This window comes from Pinus tabuliformis, chromosome X (assembly GCF_031772625.1).
Source record: "Pinus tabuliformis cultivar Carrire ecotype Pingquan chromosome X, CPIR1, whole genome shotgun sequence".
Lineage (NCBI taxonomy): Eukaryota > Viridiplantae > Streptophyta > Pinopsida > Pinales > Pinaceae > Pinus > Pinus tabuliformis.
Window position 1 is genome coordinate 1,650,233,161 of NC_142308.1, and position 27,664 is coordinate 1,650,260,824.

The window sequence follows — 27,664 nt, forward strand, 5'->3', positions numbered from 1 at the left end:
TTTTGCATCTTTGAAAAGGGAAAGCCAATAATATCCTAAAGAAAGGATTGTATAGGCCATCCTTTTGTCAGCAAAGTTTCCACCGCATGGTTCATCATGACATGCCTTGAGGATGTCAAGCATTTCATCTTCCCGAACACATCTTCTGATCACACAATCTAGCCCTGTTTTAAACAATTCATTAGAAATCCATGAATAACTTGAAATCTCCTTAATAATTTTTCTTTTTTCACCAGGAAATAGATGTGGAGGTAGCTTTCCTATAGCCAAATAGTTAGCAATATCTGCATACCAAGGAATATTAGTAGTTATTGCAAATAAATACTCATCTGGGAACTTATCCTCTACAGGAGAATCTTCATTAGTATTTTGGATTCTAGACAAGAAATCAGCTACTGTATTTTGTTTCCCTGGTCTATCCAACACAATAATATTGAATTCTTGTAAAAGTAATAGCCATATTGTAACTTTGTCGTTAGTAACAGGTTTATTCATGAGATATCTAATTGCAGAATGATCAGTATGGACAAAAGTTTCATAGCCAGTTATATAGTGTCTAAACTTATTGATTGCATGAACAACAACTAATAACTCTTTCTCAGTCACAGTATAGTTTAACTCAGTGGGAGTCAAATTTTTACTGGTGTAGTAAATGGCATAAGGAACTAAATCCTTTTGTCCCAACACATCTCCTAGAGCTGTATCTGAAGCATCTATGGAAATATGGAAAGGGAGTTTCCAATTCGGCCCTCTCAAAATGGGTGCTTCATATATTCTTGTTTTCAAAGTTTCAAATGTAGATTGACAATCAAGATCCCATTTGAATTCACAGTCTTTTGTAAGTAATTTGAAGAGTGGAGATGCTATTTTGGTGAAGTTTTCAATAAATCTTCTATAGTATCCAGTAAATCCAAGAAAACTTCTAGCATCTTTTTGACAATTTGGAATAGGCAACTTGGAGATGACTTCAACTTTTGATCTATCAACTTTAATCCCATCCCCTGAAATATGATGTCCTAAAACAATCCCTTCAGTAAACATCATAAAGCATTTTTCATGACTTAATGATAGGTTTGTTTCTTTACATCTTATAAGGACTTTTTCCAAATTCTCTAATGCCTCTTCAAATGAATTACCATAAACTGTAAAATCATCCATATAAAACTCTACACAATCATGGATTAGATCGGAAAATATTCCTAGTACTGCCCTTTGAAATGTTGCGGGTGCATTACATAATCCAAAAGGAGGTACTCGGTAAGAAAAAGTTCCCCATGGACAGGTAAATGTGGTCTTGTGCTAATCTTCAGGTGCTACCTGAATCTGATTGTAACCACTAAAACCATCCAAAAATGAAAAATACTTTTTGCCTGCTAAAGTATCTAATACCTGATCGATAAAGGGTAAAGGATTGTGATCCTTCAAAGTTGCTTTGTTCAATTCCCTGTAATCAATGCATACCTTCCATTTACCATTCTTTTTAGGTACTATAACCAAAGGAGAAACCCATTGGCTATCTGAAATTGGATAAATGAAGTTTACATTAAGTAACTTTTGGAGCTCTTCTTTCACTATCTCTGTAAGGTTTGGATTCATCCTTCTCTGAGGTTGTCTGATTGGTCTACTGTTTTCCTCAATGTAGATGTGATGAATGCAAGTCTTAGGGTCAATACCTTTCATATCAGTATATTCCCATGCAAATGCAGTAGAATGTTTTTGCAAGATTTTGGTTAGTTCTTCCTGTTGTGATCTTTCCAATTTTTTGTTGATATTCAATGTTATTCCTGGAAAGATCTCAATAGCGGAACTACCAAACTCTTCCATAGAGAAAAGAGACATTTGTCTAGATGATAAATACTCAATGTCGGAATCTAACTGAAATTGTGTGTGGTCATATTCTGAAGATGTTTCAAAGTTTTCTAATGTGTTCAGAATTTGACTATCTTCACTAACTTCAGAAATGGTAAAGACAGGTTGTATAGTATCTTCATCATCAATCCACTCATTATCTCCTATTTCTGTAATTGCTTTTGATGGAGGATACAGATTGAATTTCTTTGTCGAATTACCATCAGAAATATACATATCCCCAGACCTACAACTGATGAAAGCATCGGCTGTGGCTAGCCAAGGTCTTCCTAAGATGAGAGGGTGTCCTCCTAAATTACTCTTGGGGGTTAAAATCATAAAATCTACTGGATATTCCCAAGAGTCTAAGGAGACTGAAATGTATTCTAATACACCATCTGGTTTAATAATTGATCGATCTGCAAGTTGCAGTAAAGTAGGTGTAAAGAGAAGATTAGGAAGTTTCGGTTGTTCCATAGTCTATTTACTCATAATGTTGATAGCAGCCCCTAAATCAATCAAAGTATTTGGAATTTCAACCCCATTGATATGTGTTTTGACAATTGGACTACCGGGATCTACATATTTCTGCATAGTAATTTTTCCCATCATGATGTCTGCAATTTTCCCTACCAGGTGGATTCTTCTTGTGTCTCTAGGTTTCCTTCCTGGTCTTTTAAGACTCAACTCCTTTATTGTTTTTGCTAGAATAGGAATCTCTCTAATGGCTTGTAACAAGGGAATCTTGATAGAGACATTCTTCAATTCATCTAGAAAATCATAGTCAAGCAACAAGATTTGTTTTTCCACCCCTTTGTCAATTTGTAATCTTTCAGGAAAAGGAGGTGTGGATGAAGATGCAGGTTGCTCAACTATAGGAGTTGTGGGGGTTAGCTATTTTTCTTTTTCTTTCTGAGTGTTTGGGTTTTGAAGAGATGCTTCAGAACCCTTATTGGCTTCAAGAGATTCTTCCTCAGAAATTCTTTGATTTTGGGCATTTATAGAAGGTTTATCTAGAACTCTACCAGATCTGAGTTGTACATCATTGAGAGGAACAATCATATAGGCAGGAAATTGTTGACCTTCTACCATGTAAGCATTTTGAGGGTTTTTATTATTGGGGTTTGGCAATGGCTGAGAAGGAAGTTGATTTGACTTCTGTTGGAATGGAAGCAAGAGTTGAGAATTTGGGTTCTGTTGAGAGGGTTGTTGTTGTTGAAATGGAAATGATAGTTGTGGGTTTTGATTTGGAAGTTGTGGAGCTTGTTGGTTTTGAAAAGATGGAGAATATTGATAAAATTGAGCAAATATCCCACAAGGATTTTGCATGCCTTGTACCCATGATTGAAAAGAATTTTGAGGTTGGAACCAAGGTTGTTGGAAAGGATTCCAATTTGGTGGGGTTTGAAAGTTCATAGAGTTATTAAACCCTTGGTTTTGTTGCCCCTGCCAAGGTCTCCTTGCAACAAAACAGAGAGACTCAATTCTATTTGGATCTTCTTGGAAGACAACTTTGAGCCCAGGAATTGAAGGAAAATCCTTGGTCTCATGATTCTCTGAACAAATCGCACATGTCTCTACAACTTTTTCATCCAAGGGACATTCCCTGAGAGCATTTTTTTTTCTACATTTTGGGCAAAAGATGGCTAAAGCTTCAGCTTCAGCTTTCTGCTTATTGTGGATCTTAAGAGTGTCTAGTTGCTCACTAAGACTCCCTAAGATATCAGTTTTGAATTCATCAAGCATATTGCCAATCTCAACCCTACTTATTGATCCAGTTGCAGATTTGTTTGCTCTGATGAGAGAAGGATCTCTAGGCCCTTTTCTAGTTTTAGATTTTCCTCTTGAGAGATGGACACACAGTTCTGCTATATCATGAAGTGGAAGTTGAGATATGTCTCCTTTTCCCATCATGTTCAAAATATCTATCCATTCATCTCTAATGGCTTTTAATAGAAGGGCTTTCAAGGTTTCCTCATCTAAGTTACTCATTTTTGCTCTTTTCATATTGTATTGGAATCTTTCAAGTAAATCCTCCAAGTTTTCATCTTCTCTTTGTACCATTTTAAATACTTCATCCTTGTGGTTGGTAGGCATACAATAATCCATGTATCTATCCAGAAATGTTTGTTTCATATCATTCCAAGTCCTAATGGATTGAATGAGTAATCCCATGAACCATTTCAAAGCAGCTCCTTTCAATGTTGAAGGAAATAGTTTTAGTTTTTGAGAGTCTTCCAGATAATCATAGGTTCGACACACGACCTCAAACTCAAATAGAAATGTTTCAGGATCTTCATTTCTTAACCCATGAAAGTTTGGGAGGATAGATGGTGAAATATTTTTCATTGTTGCTCGAGAATCCTCATCGACTATAGGAAATCCAAATGAGTTATCTCCATCCCTATTTCCCCCATTGTTACCTCTACCTCCTCCATTATTTCCTCCTCCCCCTCCTCTACCTCTACCAAATCCATTAACTCCCTCTTCTGTCATGGTATTTTTCTCAGAGATTTCAGAGTCCTCTGGTTCCTCTACTAATGGCGAACGAGGAGGAATATTTCCCTCTTCTTCCTCAGATGATTCTACTTCTTCAATTATAATGTGTCTCCCTGTAGAAGAAAAGAAAGGATCTTTTCCTAATTCATATTCGATGGATGGTGAGGAAGAGTCTCCTAACTCAACTACTGCTTCGTGAAGTCCAGGAATCCTAGGGCTAGGAGTGTAGGTTGGAGATGATGGAGGTGTCTCTTGTCTATTCCTTGAGGTAGAAGGAGTTGTGAAAATCGAACTCTTGGCTCTAGCTAAAAACCTTCCCCTAGAATCTCTTGCTCTATGCATATCATTTTTTTTTATTTTTCTTCAAGTCGAGCTAATAATTCTCTTTCTGATCTTCCAGGTCACTCTAGGTGCAAGAAGATAGCATACTCAAGAAACTATTAAACCAATAACTTTCTCTTTTCTAATCCTCTAGATCACACTAAGTGCAAGAGGAGAGCATACTTTGAGAGGTTATCAATTTTCCTTCCTTGAATTTTCTTTTTTAAGAAATTGGCTACCTGATTTCACTTCCCCGGCAATGGCGCCAAAATGTTTGGTCAATTTAGTGTGTTCTAAATTGCTGATTAAAATGTCAATCCGGGATTCTTAAACTGACGAAGTGAAGTGTACTATATGTACAAGATAACCATTTTCTTAGTCTTTTGTCGTTTTTGAGTTTTTTAGTTTGTTTTTGGATTTATCTTTTATGGATTCCCTAGTGTGTGATGGCGAAAATGAAAGTTAAGTATGGATGGTAATGGTGATTTCTACAGTGATTTTTCAAACTTAAAAGTGTTCAAAAAGAAAGCTCTAAAACAACTGTAATGAAATCAATTCTTAAGAGGAAGTAAATGTATCAAATAGTGAACTAATGACAATGGCCCAGTATCCTTACTGTTGTATGAAAAAGAAAGTAAAAACTAAACTTAAAGCAACTCAAAGACTGAAAGCAAAGCAACTAATTCACACTACTTCAACTCTTCTGATCCTTCACCCTTCAACTCAATCTACCTTATGGGAAGCAATCATGAACAAGTTAAGCAATATGATATCTAAATTGCAGGAAATTAAATTGCATAAAGGAAACTAATCACACTACTTCAACTCTTCTGATCCTTTACCCTTCAACTCAATCTGCCTTATGGGAAGCAATCATGAAAAAGTTAAGCAATATGATATCTAAATTGCAAGAAAGCAAACTAAATCACACTACAATAAGTAATATTCTGATTCCTTACTAATAGAGTCACTTGACTATAGAAAGAAACCATAAACAAATGAGTAGTATGATGTCTAAGTAGCAGAAAAATAAATAAGCAAAACACAATTTGAAAAATGACAGTGTTGGAATTAAACTTCAGAAAATGAAAATTAGCAGGAAGGATAAGATGATCTCATATGTCAGTAGTTATCAAAAAGATGAAAATTTGCCCGGGCTACCTAAGAAAACCTGTAGAAAAGCACTGATCAGCTAACAGCTATAAGAAAACATAAATGAAAATGTAAACAGCAGTGAATTAAAAACATCAAAACAACATGTTATATACAAGCTAATAATTATGAAAGAAAAAAAATAATAAAATCAAATGAGAACTATACAAAGCTTTAGTGCGCAGGGGCCCTCTGCCACCTCAGCCAGTCAACGAACAGTCACAAAAACGAGCTCAGGAAAGTAGTCTTCTCATGTATTAAAGCAACAGCAAAACACGTAAAACAGAGTACAGTGGGGTGATAACAACAGTTCAAAAATTACATCTCCAAAGCTTTTTTACAGCATTTATCAACGCATTATTTATACTGAAAAGTGTTGTAACTAACTCCTAAATCCTATGCTATTAACTGTGTTGCCAGAGACACTTAGATCTCCTCCGCCCGAGATCTAGCGTAATGGTCATCATGTCCATTAAATCCTTGGAGTGGTAGCTTCTGGATTTAGGTTACAGGATTGATCTCCAAGTGTGCCAATATCTCCGTGAGCTGAGGACTGTGCCACATAAACCTTCACGTTCTCAAACAGAGACGTGCCACCACTAAATTCCTTGGTTGGCTTTGCCTTTGACCCTTGTTGACCGTGACCGTGTATGGATGATTTGGCTGATCTGAAGGGACACGTTCCATGTACACGTCACTTGTAGCTTGCCCATGTGGCTCGTTTCTTCATAGGACACCTGTAGCATAGCCTTTAACAAAATCGCTGTGGAAACCTGTTCTGGCTGCGGAAACTGACATGTTTCCGCGGCTGCCTGAACAAAAATCTAAACCAAACAACAGTCATAAGCATAGTTAGAAAACCATGTCAGAAGCTCTTTTTAGACTATAATGCAATGATTTAACAGCTTGGTGGATGAAGTAAGTGGAAAAAGAAGGCTGAGAGGGTGTATAGGAAGGTGCAAGTTTGAGGCTCAACAAGAAGTTTGAAACCTCAAGTGACGATTGTCTATTAGAGACACAAAGCAATGTAAAAGGGAATTCTCTCAGTTCCAGAGGATAAACTAAATGAGCAAATTGCACTGCTGGAAAATTTATATGGAAAATATGACAAATGTACCTTAGTTGACAATGACCTTACTGATTATTTCCAGTTTCCAATGCTAAAAAGGGAGCTATATACAGAAGAAAATCAGAAGGAAGATGGCACCAGAACAACTAGGGTCAAGGAATATTCCAAAGGATTATAGAGGTCGATGCTGATCAATTTGAGAAGTTTACCAGTCTTCAGCACTCAACTGGCTGCAATGTAGTGTACCAAATTACTAGCCAATAGAATACATGGGGGGTCCCTATGGCTCGACAAGGAGTACCCAATTCACGTAGACGATATCCATCGTCTCATAGGGGTGTCAGCCGAAGGAAATGCGGTGAACAAAGCGTTCCAAGCAGGCTCGAAAAAAAGTAAAGAAGCAGGGAGAAGACGAATATTATGCAAAATATGGAACGAAGCGCAACGGAAGGGGAGCCAAAATTAACATGATCAGCAAAATTGAGATAAGGATTTCCAACTACATCATAGCAGGCAATACCATGAGACACTTCACAAGAAATCAATGCACTCTAGATGCAATTTCGGTTATGGAACACTGCTGCAATGGAGAAGTGCTCAACTAATCTGCTTTCATACTAAACAAGCTCTTCGAAGTATGTGAAGATATCTATAGGCAGAGTACCAATTTCCTATTTGGATACACACTGATGCCTCTGGCGATGTGGAAATGTCGACCACCAAGGGGGAGGGAGATGATGCAGATCACTGAAGGACAACTGTTAGCACTCTGGTATGACCCATAGAGAGCGTCGGGGGACCCGAGCAGTAAAGAAATTAATGAGGGAGCTTTCACTAAATGGTATTAGTTATTTCTTATTGCAATCAAGTAGACGAAGAGGATACCCAAACCACCGTTGGATGATTTCTCCAAGGAAATCTAGTTTGGAGCCTCGCATGGGTGCACTTACCTTCGACCACGGTGTGTCCATCCTGACACTTTCAAGATGAAACCACAAAATTTTGTTTTGACTGAAGAGGAACTCCATAGTGAGATTGGATCATGGTCGGGGGTTGCCTGCGAAATTACGAAGGGGAAGTACCGATATCTGTTTAGTGGATTAAAGCCACAGTTACAAGTGAGAGAAGCAGGAGAAAGCAGTAGAAAGAGGCCAGCTGAAGATGATATGCATCCAATGGTGTTGCAAATGGAACAGAAAATCTTTGTGATAAGGCATACGATCGCAAGCTTCGACGAGCACTTAGGTGAGGCTAACTAGCCCATGAAATTTCAGGGTTCTACTATGTTTTCACCAATAATTACAACTTCGTTGGCTATGGAAATCCCCACTTGGGGTGCTCAAACCCCATCCCAGCCAACAATCCCGAAACCCAAAAATAAAAGAGTAGTTAGGAACCTGGTAGTTAAGAAGTCGAGAACTACCCCGACAATTCACATTGTCGACCTTACTGATGAGGTCGGACAATCAGTCTCTGCATCCCCGATTATTGAATAAATTCCCCCCAATACCTCTACTATCCCACCTCGGTCGTGGAAATCTTCTCCCCACACTACCTCCACTTCTACAACCCTTTCAAAAACCATCCCCTTTGGTACCTGACTAGCAACTGTAGATATGGAGGTTGAATCAATAGAGCAGTTTAGAGGGGCCACCTCTGCTAGTGGCACCCAACAGACCTCGCTAGTCTCTCTACTTTTTGCGTCGAACCCACTCCAAGAGAAATGACCAACCACAACTCTTCCGTAGGAGGGGGAGGTTGAACCGTACCATCCATGGTTCCCTATAAGTTTCCCAGTGGTTCCTAACCCTAATATCATTCCTCCCACTCCCTAGTTCACTCCACAATCATAGTCAGTTCATTCTTCCACCTCCCATTCTGAGAAATCCATCACCAGCAACCTACCAATTCAGTAAAACTTTCCAAAACCAAGCATAATGCAATCCGACACCCTGCAACACTTGTCTTCGGTGCAAATGTTTGCATTGATGATTTGGCCAAAGAGCACGAGCAGCAAAAACAACATCTACAGGAAGTAACAGAGGAGAGAGATCAATTGCAACAAGAAAATATAGATTTGCAGGCGCAGGTTGATCAAGTAATAGAGAAGTTTCGGTCATTATGGCCGATGATCACAGATGCCAACACGGAAGCTCCAAAGGACATTACAACCTGCACACTAGCGAGTTGTTGCGATCACATCCAAGTAGCATGTTCAAATCTGGTAGCAACCAATGTTGATATGAAGAAGAAGCTAGAAACAGGAATATCAGCGCTGCCAGACTCGGTCGAAATATATGCGAGAACAATAGAGGGGAAGATCAGTGAGGTAGAAGCCAAGAAGCAAGCACTTGCTGATGCGCTCGTAGACGGGTATGTACTAATGGATAGAGTTCACGACTGGTCGTGAAGCCTTGCATTAAAGAATCATTTAGTATACCCTATGAGAGAGAAGCTACATGTATTGTTTTCCAATAGAAGAGACTACATGGATTCCAACCAACTCCAGCAGATTGATGAGAAGATCATTACCATTCAAAGACAAGTTGATCAGATTGAAGAATAATCAGTGAGAACAAAAAGCTGATAAGAGACCTACGCCCATCAATCCGTCTACAAGTTATGGCTCTAAAAGAAGTCTACAACAACAACGGAGAATAGTGGGACCGTCTACGGAGTCAAAAGACAAGTGAATTAACGTCCAATACATCCGAAGACTTCACTCAATAGGATGCCATGATCATTGTCAGCTGGGAGGCTGCCCTCCAAAAGTATAATGAGTTCAAGCAGAAAACGACCACCGATATTCTAGAGTTGGGGCCTTCATTTGGAAAAGAATGACCACAGGGGAAGAAGACGCAATGTGAGTAGAAACCACCCCGCAAATGATAGTTGAGACGACAGGAGCATTAGCTTGTCATCTGGTAGAACCAGAGCAGCCACTGACAGAGGTACCTAATGAGACACCAACAAGACCTGCAGAGCTCGAAATGAATTGACTCGAGGATGAGTCAAAGAATTGTGGTCGAGGGCTGTTGGGGCCTTCATTTTGATTTTAAAAGATTTTGTAGGATTTTGAAGATATAAAGAAGAGGAAACGGGTGGCAGAAACAACGGTCAGGTTGCGGAAAAGACAGCTGGGGCGGAAGGCAGGAACAGGCAGTTGCGGGATGGTTGCGGCAAGGTATCAACAGAAGGCAAGGACAACTAAGTAGACAAGACGGATGAGAGGCAGCCAAGGAAAGGAATTTCTTAGCGGGAACTGGTAATGCAAGCAGCAAAAGGAATACAAAAAGAGAAATTCATAAGGAGAAAGGGGTTGGTTGCAGTTTGATGGATTGGTAGTAGCGTCTAGTCACGAACGAGCAGAGAGGAAGATGCAGCTGCTCAGAACATCTGGATTGGAGACTAAACCAGTAGCCGAGAAGTAGGTTGAGCCTGTCATAGGCAGTTAGATCCTGTAATCGGGTATTTCATGTAGTTACTTGTGGCTAAGGCTAATGTATTATGTATTGCTCTCCTATTGACTTAATATGAATGAAGATGTGGACTAGTTTCTTGGTACGATGTATGTATTTTCTTATGATATGTGGACCCACTGAAATTTTAAATGTACTGCAAGTCTATGTATGTGGTAGATTTGTTGTACTGAATGTTATGTTGTTATGTTGAGTATATGTATAATTTTGCTTACTTATTGATGGTTGATATAACCTTGACCCCATGTTGGACCCTTCTTATTTTTTGGTCATAGCACGCCTCAGGTGAGACTCCTTATCCATTGGGTAAGGTGAAAATGTCAGTGTTGTCCTTGACTACAACAAGCCATTATTGGCCCCCCACGCCTGAACCCAGGGTCTTCCCCTGATGTCACTTTTGTGCCAACACAACGCCTTATATTGTATATTCTATGGGTTAACTTCCATGTTGAACCAATTTCGAATTAGTAGACTCATTCTGCCTACGTGTCATGCAACAACCAATAATAAAAGAGTGTGGTCCTACACACAACTTGGTCAAAGTTTCAACGTGTAAATCCAGGTTGTATGCAATTTCAGTTCCAACATCCACAATCTTATTAGTGTGACACATGTCATTTAAAGGGTGTATCCTTTGTGGCATCCTGACTTAGCTGGAGATTCTTTGCTTAGAGCTTATGAAGTCACAGATCAACCAAATTGAAGCTATGAATCAAACCAATTATTGGCAACCATGAATCAAACAAAGAGATCAAAGGCTGTCTCAGAACTCAAACTCTCACATTTTTTAATTTCTCTTAGCACAATTCAGATTTCGTTACCACTGGATAACATCATTCCTACTGCAGCTTTGTCCATGCATATTAAAATATTTTAATCTGAGATAAATCATATCCACAAACAAAAAATAAATTCTCATTCTCAGTGAAACAAACCAAAGAATTAAGTCAGGACCCCTGAGCTTATCTTGATTGTTGATTAGCCAAATATTTGGCAATCAGACAGACATGCGCGGGGTCGCCCGTATGATTGTTTAATATTCGGTGAATCAGAAATCGAGATAAGGATGCCCAGTCAGACCACCAAACAAAAGATTAAAGTTCCTTTGTGTCAGAGATGCAATGATACCATATGACCAGAACCCATTACCGTATACCAGAACAAATGGATATTTCCTAACAAACAAAGTTACTTTGATGGCCTCTTGTTCAATTTTAAGATTTGGAAGACTTGTAACCATTTTTCTTAATGTAGGCAAGGCCATGTAATGTAGATGACCAAGTCTTCAATGCCATAGCTCACATAGACTGATGCTATCATGGACTAGTGCTTAAGTTGTTCATCTTATCAGTCTATACAATCCTCCTTCTCGAACACCAATAATTTCTGTAGAATTTATGTTTTATCCTTTAGGCCATGTTATAACTTTTCCATCCCACAAATTCAACTCTATATCCTTTGTCTTCCAATGATGAAATAAAAATTAAATTCTTCTTTAATCCTAGTACAAATAATACTTCACTTATATGAAGGGTCTTTCTCGATTCCAATTGAAATGAGGCTGAATCAACTCCTTTTACTGCATATTTAGCATTATCCCCAAGTTCCACGTGTAAAGCTAAGCCTTTTTTTTCAAATATGTGAGAATATTTTAAAAACTAGTCATACGTCTAGAGGCACCACTATCCACTAACCAAACTTCATTATTATTTGTTATGCTTCTTGAGAGACCATAAACAAAGATATTCTCTTTAGCTCCGTCTGACTCTAGAATAACCTTCTTCTGTAGTTTGTCTTCAGTTCTAGGGCTTCAAAAAATTTGGCTATAGACTAAAGAAATGAAGACAACTCTCCCAAAATTGGCTTCTTTAGGTCTCTTTGATGGCTTCTCTTTCATCAAGGCTCTAATTCCATGTTGAATTTTCTACAATAAAGTATAATACAAATGATCTTCTAATCTGATAATTACTTTCTAATGATTTCTAACCAAATTATCTCATATCATTAAGCAATTATACATAGAAAATGTCAACAATAATGCAATAGTAATAGTCAGATCATAAAGAGACATCCAAGCACCAAGAGTTAACAAATTTAACCTAGGAAAACCCAACACTGGGAAAAACCTAGCAAGTGTTTCTTCTTAGGAGAATTTGTTCTTCAACAATAATTTCCATATTCCAAAATGATCTAGGGACCTGTGCCAAAATTAGATCAAGGAAAACCAATCAAACTTGGCCAAATACCAATTGATAATGGTCGGTCAAACTTTCAAAAATTACCAAAAGTCATTGTTGGTCAACAATCTAAATTTCAGTTTGAGGTCAAATTTGGGGCTATGGTCAAAGGCCTACAACCAACTTCAATCAAAGTGCTTTAGGTATGCAGTCAAAGACTGAGATTCCTGCGGTCAAAACAAACTCCTTTCCATAGTCAAATTCAATCCAAAATCTTAGTTAGATATAACCTTATTCTTGGACAAACAAAGTTGATCAAATTCAATCAAGAGAGTAGGTCAATGATGATCAACATAAACTTCAAAACTCGGTCAAACTTTAGTTGTACTTCTCCTTCCTTCGCATGTGTGGATTAGATTGGATGATGTGATGTTATGATCGAATTGGTAAAAGTGGGTGAGGTCAATTTGTATTTATATTAGTTAGATGGGGTGACTTTTGACCAAAAGTCACACACCTTCACTTGTGGGGCTAACTTGACACTTGGGGCCTACATGAAGCCCAAAATTAATAAATTAAATTTTCATTTTGTATAATTTTCTTTGGCCAAATTAAGGAGGCCTTTTGGCATGTGGGAATACCTCCTGATGCTACAAAATAATCAACACTTCCCATGTGAGACTTTAGATATGCATTGAACTTTAAACTAGCACAATTGATTTATGGAAATAAATAGGTGGTTATCTCCCATGTGAATAATAGAGTGTCTATTCAAAATGAAGTTTGGAATTCTAAACATGTCGAGTTATTACAAATTGTGACCAATAGAAAAGACAAATTAAAAACCTTGAAATTGAAAGCAATATGCTTTACTAATTGATCTTAGACTTAGTTAGAAGTCCTTAGTTTGTGGTATTTCATCCAAGGATATTAATTGTGTTATGCCCTAAATTTGGCAACATATGAGAGACAATCCAATGAGTTCAAGGCATTTGAAAATAAAACCTATGGTCTAGAAGCCTTAACTACTAAATTAATGTTAAGCAAAATCCCACGACAAAATTGTCTTTTTTTAATTTTAAGATTAGTTATGTTTTCCAAAATAATTTTAATTAAAGACCAATTTTTTTGAATTAATACTAATGAGTTTTTTTATGCTTTGCTTTATGAAATATAATACATTACAAACTCCTTTTTAAATAAATTACATCCATTTTAGTGCGTAAAATAAATAAGAACTTTACATTTTTAAATATACGGAAAGAAAAATCAATATTTAATATTAGACTTTAAACTTTAATAAATATATTGTCTAAAAGCCTTAACTACTAATTTAATGTTAAGAAAAAATCCCATGACAAAATTATCTTTTTTTTAATTTTAAGATTAGTTATATTTTCCAAAATAATTTTAATTAAAAACCAATTTTTTTAAATTAATACTAGTCAGCTTTTTATGCTTTACTTTATGATGTATAGTACATTAAAAACTCTTTTTAAATAAAATTACATCCATTTTAGTTTTTAAAATAAATAAGAACTTTACATCTTAAATATACTCAAAGAAAAATCACTACTTTAGACTTTAATAGATATATTGTTGTGATTTTTATGATAATTTAAATTAATTAATCTTATGATCATTAATTTTTTTTTTAATTTAAGGATTCATTGATTATCAATTTATTCTACTTTACATTACATAGTGCTGTTATATTATATAGTTTAAATGCATCTTTCTTCATATTTTATAGCTTTATTGCCAAGTAAAGAATTAAAATAATATTTGTAAGAGGAAATTGTTAATTGATAATAAAAATACGAACTATTAATAAAAAAAATGTAAAATTATAAAATTTATAAAAAATTAGAAATAATTTGAAATTTACTATTTAATGATTAAATTTTAATAAATATATTTTTTAAGTTGTTAAAATGAATTTTTTTTTCTTTATTGACATGTGAGGAATACAAATAGCATTTGTATGAAAAAATTAATAATTGATAATAAAAATATCAAAAAAATTATTATATAAAAAATACGAAATTATAAAATTGGCATAAACATTTGTTTAAAATTAACATAATAGATGTGAAAATTTAATGGTTGTAAACAAAGACATATGTATGGTTTATAATATCTTTATAATAATATCTTTATAATATCTTATCAATGTAAAATATCTCTCGTAAATATATAATATAATAATATTTTATTTTATATATATATAATGCAAACTTTGATGGAACTGGTCACTTCAAAGATATTAACAAGTCAAACCAATCTGGTCCACTTTTATTATGGTACATTTATTATATGTTATTGATATATTTGATTTTTTTATTTTTTTTATTTGTTGATAAGAAATTTAAGTATTAAAAATATAATTAAATCAATTTTATATATGATTAATTGTTATATTTGTCGATAGATAGCAAGATATTATGTATTTAGTTTTCTATTGATTTGTTATTAGTTTTTCTTTGACTAAAAAATTTAAAATCTATCTAAAATTTAACATTATAAAATTAAATTTATTATTTTTAAATAAAAATTATTTTATTTATCTCAAATATGATTGGTTGAAATGTCTCCTTCTTATTGTGTAATGATGAAAAAATTGATTTTTGTGTACTCTATAATTAATTACTATATATTATATCACTAATTACCATGTATAATAAATATAAATAATTTGAAAATTAACATTATATATTAATTACTATGTATCATAAACACAAATGGTTTGTAATTAAATTCAAAAATTCCATTTTCTCGTGTAAAGTATTGAATAGACAATTTTTATGGGTTTTGTTTTTAATTGTGAGACAAAAAAATAATTTGAAAAAAATAAATTTGAAAAAAATATGTAAAAATGAGGTGTACAATTTATACAACTCTCATTATATCAATCTGTACTCTAATAACACGACATGTGTACTATAATTATTATAGTGTACCCTCCATTATTTAAGAAATATTTTTTATGTATTTTTTATTTAATATTATTTTAGTATTATTTTATTTTAATATTAATAAAAAAATAACAAATTTGATATTGCATTACTTAATATTATTGATAGTTGTTAAAAAAACTTGGATATATTTTTTAATAAAACCATAAAACTAAATAAAAATATTGCACAATCATAAAGAGAATCTTGGTAGATTTTCTTTTGAATTATTTTTATTAAGAACACAACATTAGAACATAATTTTTTATCTTGATATAATATTTTCATTATTCTTACATAAAAAAATTGTCAAACTTAATATAACCAATTTCTAATAATGTTTTAAATTTTTCATAATTTCTTCAAGTTAATTTCTTTGGTGTACATGTTGCGAGTCAATTTAATATAACCAATTTTTAGTAGTGTCTTAAATTTTTCATAATTTCTTCAAGTTAATTTTTTTGGTGTACGTGATACTAAGTACGTTTGATGAGATGAATATTGATAATTTAGTAATACAAATTTAAATAATGCAATTTCATATAAAATAAATTTGATTTTAATGATAAGTATAAGTTAAATAATAATAGAAATATACAATTTTATATGCGAATTAGGGATGGATTTATATTTTTATATTTTCTTATAGTTTTAATATCTACAATTCTATATGTGAATTAGGGATAGATTTATATTTTTATATCTGCTTATAGTTTATCTTAGTTAGGCAAAGTAAGCCTAGTATAATTATATATATATATATATATATATATATATATATATTAACATAATTTTGATATAAAATTTTATTATAATTAGAAATAAATAATTTTGAATTAAATAGGTATAAAAGTATTTTTCAATTTAGAAACTTCACAACTTTGGTAATAAAAATGACATATTTTCCTTGAATCTTAAACCCTTCACAAATTTAGAAACTTCACAAATTCCTTGCCTTGAAGCTTAAACCCCTTGTTGGCCATACAAAGTCATTCGTCAAAGACTCTTCCTTGTTTGTCAATGAGTTAAAGGGAATTAAGTTTTACCCTGGGATGTTCTTGTTAGTTTTGATGTGGTCTCCCTTTACACTTGCATCCCTATTAAGGAGGCCATTGAGGTTATCAATCGCCTCACTAACCCCGATATCACTCAATTAGTAGATATTTGTCTTACTTCTACTCTTTTCAATTTTGAAGGTGAATTGTAAGAGTAGACATGCGGGGTTGCCATGGGCTCCCCCTATCCCCTGTTGTTGCTAATATTTTTATGGAAGAATTTGAATCCAAGGCTTTGGCCTCAGCCTATCTCTTACCTAACCTATGGAAAAGATTTGTGGATGACACTTGTGTCATTTGATCTCATGGCCAAGAAGAGTTGGATTAGTTCTTCCATCATCTCAACAATCAATATCCCTCCATAAATTTTACTATGGAGCAGGAAGTTGATGGCTGCGTGCCTTTCCTTGATGTTCTCATTTCGAAGAAGGATGATGGTTCTTTCTCCCACCAGGTGTTTCAGAAGAAAACTCACACTGAGCAATATCTTCATGCCGACTCCCATCATTTTCCTGCTCAAAAGTTGGGTGTTCTCGACATGCTAGCTACTCATGCACTGAGAATATCTGATGAAAAACACCTTGATAAAGAGAAATCCCATCTCCTTAATGTTCTTGTCAATAATGGATACAGTAGGCACAAAGGTCTGAAAGCTTTCCTTAAATCTAGCAATAGTTCCAAGGTTAAGAAAGACCCTAAAGATCGAATCTGGGGGGTTTATATTCCTTTCATACAGGGGACCACTCACAAGATTGTGAGAATCATTAGGAAGCATAATGTTCCCTCAACCTTTAGACCCCTTAACACTATTCGTAGCTCCCTAAGATCTGTAAAAGACCCTGTTGACCCCAAGGACATGAAAGGTGTTTATGTTATTCCATGTTCTTGTGGGACCCCCTATATTGGTGAAACTGGGTGCTCGATCAATCAGAGGATTCATGAGCACGCAATCGACATCAAGCATGGGAGGACACGGTCTTCTGCCTTGGCAGAACACGCGGAGAAGACTAAACATCATATATGTATTGAGGAGGCCAAGGTTATTGCTAAGATTGCTCCTTTTCATCACCATAAGTTTAGGGAGGCCATAGAAATTGAAAGGAGGCCGAGCAATCTCAACAGGGATGATGATTGGAAGATTAGTAGTTGTTGGATCCCTGCCCTTTCCTCTTAGTTGCTTCCCCCACTCCCCCCCCCTCCTTTTTTTGTTTTTTCTTCTTCCCTTTTTCGTTCTGGTTGGTTTTCCTTTCTGGTTTTATTCCCTCATCTTTTGGATTATTTGAATTCACCTAATTTCCCTTTTCTATTTGAATTATTGTTTTTCCTTTTTTACTTGGTACTCATTACCTTTCTTTATTCATATTATTAATATTTTTATTTTATTTATCATAAGAGGATAATAAAACTTCCCTTATTTTTATTTATTATGTTAGTTTAGGTTCTTAATTAATTTACTTCTTAAATAATTTTGATTAAACATGATATATAAATAAATATGTTTATTTATAAACATAACTAAAAGAATCATAAGCATATATAATTTACATACATTTTTTCTTAAAAATAATTAATTGATTAATTGATACAAATATGTTCATTCCTTATTTATCCCATAATTGACTTAGTAACTTATTCATCTAAATAAAAATAGATATAATTAAAAAACATATAAACTAATTAAATAATTAATCAATAAACTTTTATCCTAGCTTATCCCATAATCCTTCATATAAGAGTATTATTATAAATTTATTTTATTTAAATTAAAAGAGGATAAGACATATTTGGTTACGTATATATTTATATAAATAATATTGGTAAATAAGTTAACTAATTAATTTGACTAATTAATTTTTTAGGTAATAAACATTTGTTTATCCCATAATAATATAAGTTTATTTAGTTTTAAGAATTTAGATGATTTATTAAGTTTAAGGTCCGTAAATTAAGTTCATTATTAGCACATTCATTTATTTAAGTATAGATTTAAATTAAATAAATCCATCAAATTAACTAATTAATAAAATTTCCCCTAATTCTAGGTCCAGTCAATTGTAGTTGTAGTCCAATCAATTATAGTCGTTTCATTTTGGTCAAAAGTAGTCATTTCTAGCTGTTGGAATGAGGAGTCTCTATATTGAACTTGTTGTCATGCTCTGGTTCTTCATCGACCTAAACGCATCGACCTATGAATTATGATGTGATTATTGTCAAAAATATGTCTCAAAAACTTGATATGGATTACAAAAGTTTGAATTTAATAATGACATCTTTTGTTAAAGGTAAGAGTTATTTAGAAATATTAAAAAATTGTTGCAACACAATGTTTATTTCAATTTAAAAATAAATTTAAATTGGATTTCTAAATATACCATGTTGCATATAATCTTTCTATATTTCCTCAATTCTCTAACACCAAGGCTCCCCTTGCGATGAGGTTAACTATAAAACACAACAAATAAACACTCAATAACAAATCTACAATTTTAATCGTTTTTTAACCAAACTTTAAATAAAATTAATTAAAAATGTATGTGGAAAAATCTAAAATTTAAATTTAACTTATATTTTCAACTCTTTTTTTAAATGAAGTTTTCTCAAATTCAATACAAAAATAATAAATAATAATAATAATAATTAACTACAATTAAAATTTACTATATATCTGTATAATCCAATAAAAATAACAATTTATTTTTTAGTTGTCAAGATTTATTTAAAAACATTATTTATTTATGAGTGGAGATTTGCATAGTTATTCATATTGTCAAAATATTTCTACACAATTCACATCCTAAAGATTCTGACAATTATTTATTTATTTATTTATTAATGTTTCATGCAAAAAATGAATCAAATGAATTTGGTTTTCTTAGCTATTTTTTCATTTATTTATTTTAATTTAGCTATATCTAAACTAAGCTACAAGGAACGCTAAGTATATAACCTTGTTCTAAATAATAATAAACATAATATGACCTAACCAATTATTATGTCACAAAAAACATAATACTTTTCTTATAAATAATTATAATAATATTACTTTCTATTTATTTAAAATAAAATAAACCCCTTACTTTATCTCATATAATTAAAAAAATAATCCAAATCATAAAAATAAATAAATAAATAAATTATAAATGTTATTTTCTATTGTAAAATTTTTGAATTCCACCATTTTCACTTATTATGATTAAATAAAACACCAATTTTATTTATTTATAAATATATTCCCTGGCAAACATTATTTATTCATGAATTGGAAAATCAAACACTCAAAAAAATCAAACTCAAAATCATATGTATAAATAATTTTAAATGATTTTAATATATTGGCGTGTAATAAAGATTGGGCTTTAATTTTTTTTTAAGGGAATACGTCATCAAAAATACATCATCAAAAAAAATTATATTATACTGTAGTATCTTTTCTTTAATCAATAGAAATCCAATCTCTTTTAACCAATTATTAACCATTAAGATTAAACAATTTTTAATATATTACAAATTGTTAATTCCTATATTTTTATGGAATAAAAGTTGAATTTGCATTAAATAGAGATAGCTGTCTTTATGACTGATTTGACAATTGAATTGTGATATATTTTTCTACATATTATTACAAGAAAACAAAAAAATTGTCCCTCTTTATTCCAACTTATTATTTAAACTATATCAATAAACTATTTTTCATATTAATTTATTTACAGATTTAAATGGTAAAACATTTTATAACTATTTTTCATATTAATTTATTTACACATTTAAATGGTAAAACATTTTATATTTTGTTTACTATTTCATATGGCAAAATTGTTCAAAGAGAATAATAAGTTAATAGTGAGATTTATCATTGATAAACCATTAAAAATAAATGACTAGTATAAATTGAAAGACAATTATTTAATTTTTATAATAAGATAATTTGTCCTTAATTTAATCGTTAATTATATTTAAATGGATATTATTTATTGCTATAATTTTGCATTTTTTTATCTTTTTTTATTATATTTAATTGAATTTACAAATTTATATTTATATTTTGAAATTAATTATTTTTTAATTATATTATGACTTATTTTTTATTTTTTTATACAGCCTAGATCTATCTTAAATCTGGATCTACCAAGTGTCGAGAAGGATCAAGTTCAAAATTTAGATGGATTTAAGCTAGTACTCTTGCTTTCTATAATGGATGTCCTCAAGCCTTTAAATAGACTTCATTATAACCAATACCATGAGCTATGCAATATCATGGGCTTGTAAAACATCATTGGTAAACCCATCAAATGACTAACTCAAACTTATTTTAATGGTTAAATATTGTAGCTCTAACATATGTTCTAACCTCGAGAGATGTCACTAAGGTTAGGAACATAGAGGAATATCTCCAAATCGATGTAATTTTTTCTAAGTTTCACCTAGGGAAAATGTCTTAATTAAGTCAATTAGTGATTTTTAAATATTTCCCAAGTTAAAATTTAGGAAAAGTAGATAATTAATTGGTATTAATTGAGATAAGATCGACTTGACTCTAGAAGCTTGTAGAAAATTTCTAGGAAGATATTATTCATTTATTGAGAGAAAATAACTTTTAATCTTAGTCGTTTATTTGTGAATGAGAGATTATAAAGAGAGACAGATGGGAAACATTGGAGATAGATCAAACTTGAGTTGGGTGAGTTTTTAGAGAGACACCTTGAGGGTTTCAACAACAGTTATTCAGGAAGAGTTTTGCAAGGTTTATTCTTCATCTGAGAAGACTTCCACCTTCTAAGTTTCAAAGGGAGCTTTGCTAGCCATATTATTTTCTACGGAGAAGGTGAAGTTATTTTTCTGGAGGCAGTGTGAGTTTCCTAGAGGCAATGTGAATTGTCATAATTGCAAGTGTGACTTGTTGGAGGCAGCGTGAGTTTTCCAAAGGTTGTGCGATTTTTTTAGAGGCCATGCAAGCTTTCTAAGAGGAAGTGTGAACTGTCGGGAAGGTTGTGCGAGTGCTAGGGAGGTTGTGTGATTTGCAGAAGGAAAGTTGTGGGGATTTCCTAGTTCGATTTGATCAATTATGGTGCAGATAAATTTCCTAGAGCTTTGCCAGTGAGAGGCAATAAATTTATGTAATTTCTTAATAGCAAATTTGTCGAAGATTAATAATAAAACCTTCGATTTGAAAACTGTTTTTTCCCGCATTGGGTTTTTCCATTGATATTTGTGAAAAAAATATTTGTGTTATTTGTGTGATTATTTTCTTGTGTATTCTGCTGCAAATATTATCTGGTGAATTGTGTTGTTCATGTTTTCATTCATTACTTTCAGCTGATAAATTGATTTTGATTTGTATAATAATCAAAATAATTAATTGGGTTAATAACACCTTCTCGACAGCAAAAATTTCACATTAATAATTATTAAATTTTACATTTATTTTTTTAATTACATTTTAAATAATTTGATCTTATATTTATTAATAATTTAAATTCTATAAATGATTATAAAATCAACCTCCTTCTTTTTCTTTTTTTTTCAAGTTAGGCACTTTGAATTACATCAAATGAGAATTACATTTCTACTACTATTTTTCCCAAAGGGAAACCAGACCAGTAACATAATTTCAAAGTATTGAGGTTACTAAGACCTTGTCTAACTAGAACATATTCTAAATAGAAACTTACAAAAATAGGTTGGTTGTGTCAGATCTTGACATACATTGACATGAGAAGACAAAAAATTCTACTAATGTTGCAAACCAAAAATCGGTTAGTCATAACAACTATTAGGAAAAATCTCCAAGCATCCATGCTAGCTAGTCACTACCCTCATTCGAGGAGGAGGAGATGTTGGCTAATCTCATAGCTAGAATGGTCAACTTGCGGTCTATACAGCCAATCTAATTGAATTCTCATGTTGAGTCCTCTTGTACCTCCTTATGCACCCTCCAATATTCAAATGATGTTTAACCTTGTGTTGGCTTAGCACCATGATCGATGAAGTGATAGGAGAGCCTGTAATATGCCAAGTATAGTGGGAGAAACCACCCCCTTTCGTGTGAGTTGGCATCATATCAAGATGGAAGGGAACACCCACTTCTAAGATTATAAAATCAACTTTATTATAAACAATGTTTTATCATACATGATTAGTTTCAACCTTTTACCATTGTTGATGAAATCATAGATTTTTTAGCAATGTCTTGAAGAAATGTGATTTTTTTAACTAGTTGATTTTTAGGCTTAAAAAATCACAATTTTTCCTATTTTTCTTGATTTTTTCACAATTTCAAAAAAATAATATATTTTATATTTTATAATATGTATCACATTTTGTCAATATTTTCACCAATATTTCCTTAAGGATATTCCTGAACCTAATCAATCTCGATTTTTTCAATATTGATTTTTACATCCTAATCAACAGTCCCATGTATAAAACGAGTCCACTACTAAGTAGCCTATATAAAACAAGTACACTCTTTAAGTCGATAAAAATGATAACAACTTTTGAGTGAAACTTCAATAATCATGCTTTATCGTTAAGATATTAACTTCCAACTTTGAATGATGAATCACAAACAATGGAGTTGTGGAGCTTATGTGATGGATCCCTCAATTTGTTAATGATGAGACTATTTGAAATAGCTCTAAAACATGTATAAATTTATTAATGGATTTTTATTGTTCATCCTATTTTGGAATTATTTTTCATGGAAAACTGGTATCCCAACCAAATTTATAAGTAAAAATATTAAAAATAAAAAAGTGGTATCACAACAAATAAACACATAATATTGAAACCAACTCAACTATATTAAGAACGGTGTCAATGAATGATGTACATATAAATGCATACAAGAAATTGTTGAATCAATTTTTAGGTCTTTTTGGTCTCTAATAACCACTTACCATAACACAAACTTAATCCCGAGGACTAGTTGTCTAACATTCCCCCTAATCCGAAGGGATGTATCAAAGTCTACGAATGAGAGCTCAAAATGAAAAAATGCATCTCAGCCAAGAGTTGAATGTCTCTCAGAAATGGTTTTTAAGGATGACCACAAACCAAAGTTGGTGGTTTTTAAGAGAAAACAACAAACGATACCCATGTCTAGAACCTTCATAGCAGCTCTCAGACAAATCAAAAATGTCAACTTTGGAACCATCAATGTAGTTCCTCGAACAATTCTGAATCTGGAAGTACTCATTCACAAATAACTCATTCAGCAACAATTGAAGTCTCTCTGGCTCTAACTGGTACAATTTGTGGCTCAATTTGTGAATCTTCGACTCAGGCTTGCTTGACAAATCTTCTAACTTGTAGCAGACCATCAACAATTCCCCCCTTGTCGGATACAAGGTGAAAGATGAAGTATTATTCGTCACTGCAATGTTGGTTAACACTCTCGAACCTATCTTATGGTATGACCTGTAAATCTTCTTGGCTGCTTTCGACTAATCCCAAGAAGCAATCCATCTAAAATTTAAATTCTCTCTTGCAGTAGTTTTCTTTATAGAACATTTGTTTGAATGGTGATTGCACTTTCCACAATGCTCACACTCGTGAAGATCAAAACATCGATCTTTCACATGTCCAATTTTGTCACAATGTTGGCAACGATTAATTTTTTCTAGAACAACAACATCGAGAAATCCAACACTTAGAAAGTGTATAGGTTTAGAAAAATCAGGAATATGAAAATATACATCCAGGACATCCTCATTATATCCCAAACCAGTTTTGTGTTTGTTATGCGTAATTTCTTCACACGGTCTTATAAAGGTTTTTGAATCAACAGGCTTCACATCTGTATGCAAATGATTCTTGCATACCCTTGCTTGAACATGACTTTTCATTGCATCCAAATTTTCTTCTGATGTGGTTTCATTACTCTTCAATTTTTGTTTGGAATTAGAATCATCTCATTGTACTTAAGACTCAATCTAGATAAATTCAACTGTCTCCAATGCATCACGTAAAAAGACTCTAATAATAACAAGACTTACTTTGCTGATATTTATAGTTTCATCAGTAGTGGAACTAATGAGATTGCTTAAAAATTTTAATACATTTTTAATTTGAGCCATTTTTGTCATTCTTGAGTGTTGGGTTCGACCGAAAATGTACCCATTTTACAATGTAAAATGAAAAAAAAATCACCAGGTAACAAATGGTGACATGTTCAAATAAAATTGGAATTGTTGTAATCAAAATGTGCTCTTCTTGTTACCTGACCAGTGTAGCCAGTATCACAACCTCCAAAATTAATTTTCTTTTTGTTTTGTAAAAATAGATTATCAAGCACAAAGATTTGAACTTGTGACCTTTACTATACCATATAACTATATAAGTTTGGCTAACCATAATGTCTTCTTTACAAGTTCACTTTCATCATGCATTTATGCATCTTAAATTCTCTAATTCTTTGGCCATAAATAATCAAACCATTTCTTCTTAGCAGTCATTCAACTTCAGTGTCACAAAACCATTTCTTCTCGGAAATCAATAAACCTCAGACCCACAAAAATTATTGACCATAATAACCCTTATGCTTTCCCATTTTCTACTTTTTCAAATTTATTTGAATTTACTTAATTAAAAAGTCTATACCTGACTCCCATGAATCGATTTGGATACCTTAACCCTTTTTTAAAGTTGTGATACCAAGGCATCTCCCTTCCTCCTGAGAAAGCATAATTACTTTAATGTTTTTTTCAGTAAAAACGTTTAAACACAGCAACAACCACCCCTCGTCTTGCATTTCCCTTTGAACTTGGAAGATATACGGTAGCATCAACTTTGAAATTTTACTTATACTTTCTCACATACATATACCAAATAGAGCTCCTACGAAATCAACAAATTCTTTAGACCTGACTACAAAACAAGATAAATCACAGAATATAGTGAGTAGGTCCAAATTACGATGAAAAGCCAAAAAAGGAAGATTTGTCTCACAATCTAGTTCACAATCTAACTAGCACCAGATGCTGACACACACTCCAAAGATCCAGTGGCCACAAACCAATTTGATCGAGAAACTCGTCAAAATAACTTGTTTTCACATATTAAGAGGGTCAAACTGAGACTCCAAAAACCATCCTATGAAAAGCATTCATTACTCATTCTGATAGGGTTAAAAGAATTGCAATATCAATGCCATAACATAACTCCTTCGCTTGATCTGAAGAGAATCGATCGAGACATGACAATTCCTAGTTTCTTTCTTCAAAGAAATTGACAAACAAATTGGCTAGGGAGTATATATTCCTTCTTCGAAGTCCACGCGTCTGAATTCATGCAATGGACGATCATCGAATCACACTCTTTCAGAAAATCAGACTGTAAAAATTTTAGGAACAGAGAATAACTATCGAAACAATGTATTCCTCCTATTACATTTCCATAATCTATAATATTAAAATTATATAAACATATGTACTCCTCCTATCATTGTGCAATGTTGTATCGCAAATGTTGTACATAGAAAACAATCAACATAATTAGTTAACAACACAAATTAGGTAATTTGTTCTCATAGATTTGTTATCGACCACAACCATTTTCCATCTGCTCTGTAAGAGTAAGGAGAAAACTGGTGTTGACGAAGAGAGTAATTTTGACTCCTTATAATAATTATTCCATGCAGGAAGGTTAATAGTTTGGATGAACAATGACTTTCAAAAAATCTGAAACCTTAGGCCTCCTTCATCCAGTGACGTATGGAACACATGAATCCAGTCATCAACGATTCTAAAATGCTGCTCAGAACTCATAAAACCACTTTAATCCTCTGCTACGAGCATTGGTGCAATCATTAGAACTTGTCTTCTTCATGTAAATTAATAACATTTTGCGTTGTTGTATCTTTATTTCACTGGAAGGCAAATGTTTTCTGAATTTCTTTTCAGTAGAAGTCACTAATCCATCAAATTACCGTCTTTTCCATATTTCATTCAAAACCTTTCTCCTCAAATAAAAATAAATCATTTACACAAAAAATCGAATCTCAAACTATTCATGTATGGAATAAAATTTTCAATAGTCCTAGTAAGAAGCAAGCAACCAAGCGTTCTTACCCGTTGAACTTGCAATTTTTTTTAATTAAATATCTGTCAAAGAAATCTGATTCACTGAGCATGGATTTATGTTGGGCGGAGATACACATTTTTATCCAGATATTGTTCGAGAGATTCCGCTCCCACTCTCACGATGAATTCTTTATGACTTCACTTGGAAGTTCTCCATTACCGCTCAAATCTTAATCTCTTTCAAATTCCAACTTTTTCCTTAGTTTCCAAGTCGCTTAAATCCATATTGAATTTGAAAGAATAGTTCTCATAAAGGCTACAAAACTAGTGGCTCATTCAACAAAGCAGATGAACCTCCACCCTAATACCACTGTAAAAACACAATATTGGAAACCAACTCAACTATATTAAGAATGGTGTCAATGAATGATGTACATAGTGTACACATAAATACATACAAGAAACCGTTGAATCAATTTATGGGTCTTCTTGGACCCTAATAACCACTCACCATAACACAAAACTGATCTTGAGGATTTGTTGTCTAACAATTATAAGTAAAAATATTAAAATCAAAGATCTGTAATTTTTTTCTCATTTTTAATTACATAAAATCAATTAATATTTTCAATATATGAATATAATATTATCATTTATCTCTTTTCATATAATATTATAAGTAATAAAAATCATTGATACAAAATTGGAGGAGCGATGGCGGATAGCCGCGACATTGGGAAGGGAGATGGCTAGGAGGGAAGGTTGTACGATTGGCAATAGGTGGCAGAGACCAACTAGCGCATGGGCCATACCTGGAAACAAAGGAAGCCACCTAAGGAAAGGAGCTACTTGGAAATAGAGTAAAAAGGATGGGCAGTTATGAAGGAAGGGTTTACAACAATTTCTGTTTTCTTTACTAGTACTCTCCCTCACCTACACACGCATAGCTCAGGAGGTTAACAACAAGAGGTTTTACGGTTGTGTTTTCACCCTTCAGACAAAGACAGCAGGAATGGTAAACTCTTGGGAATGTGTCGACCTAGAACCTGAAATGGAGGATATTATTTCAGTTTGTGGTTTGAAGCTTACTC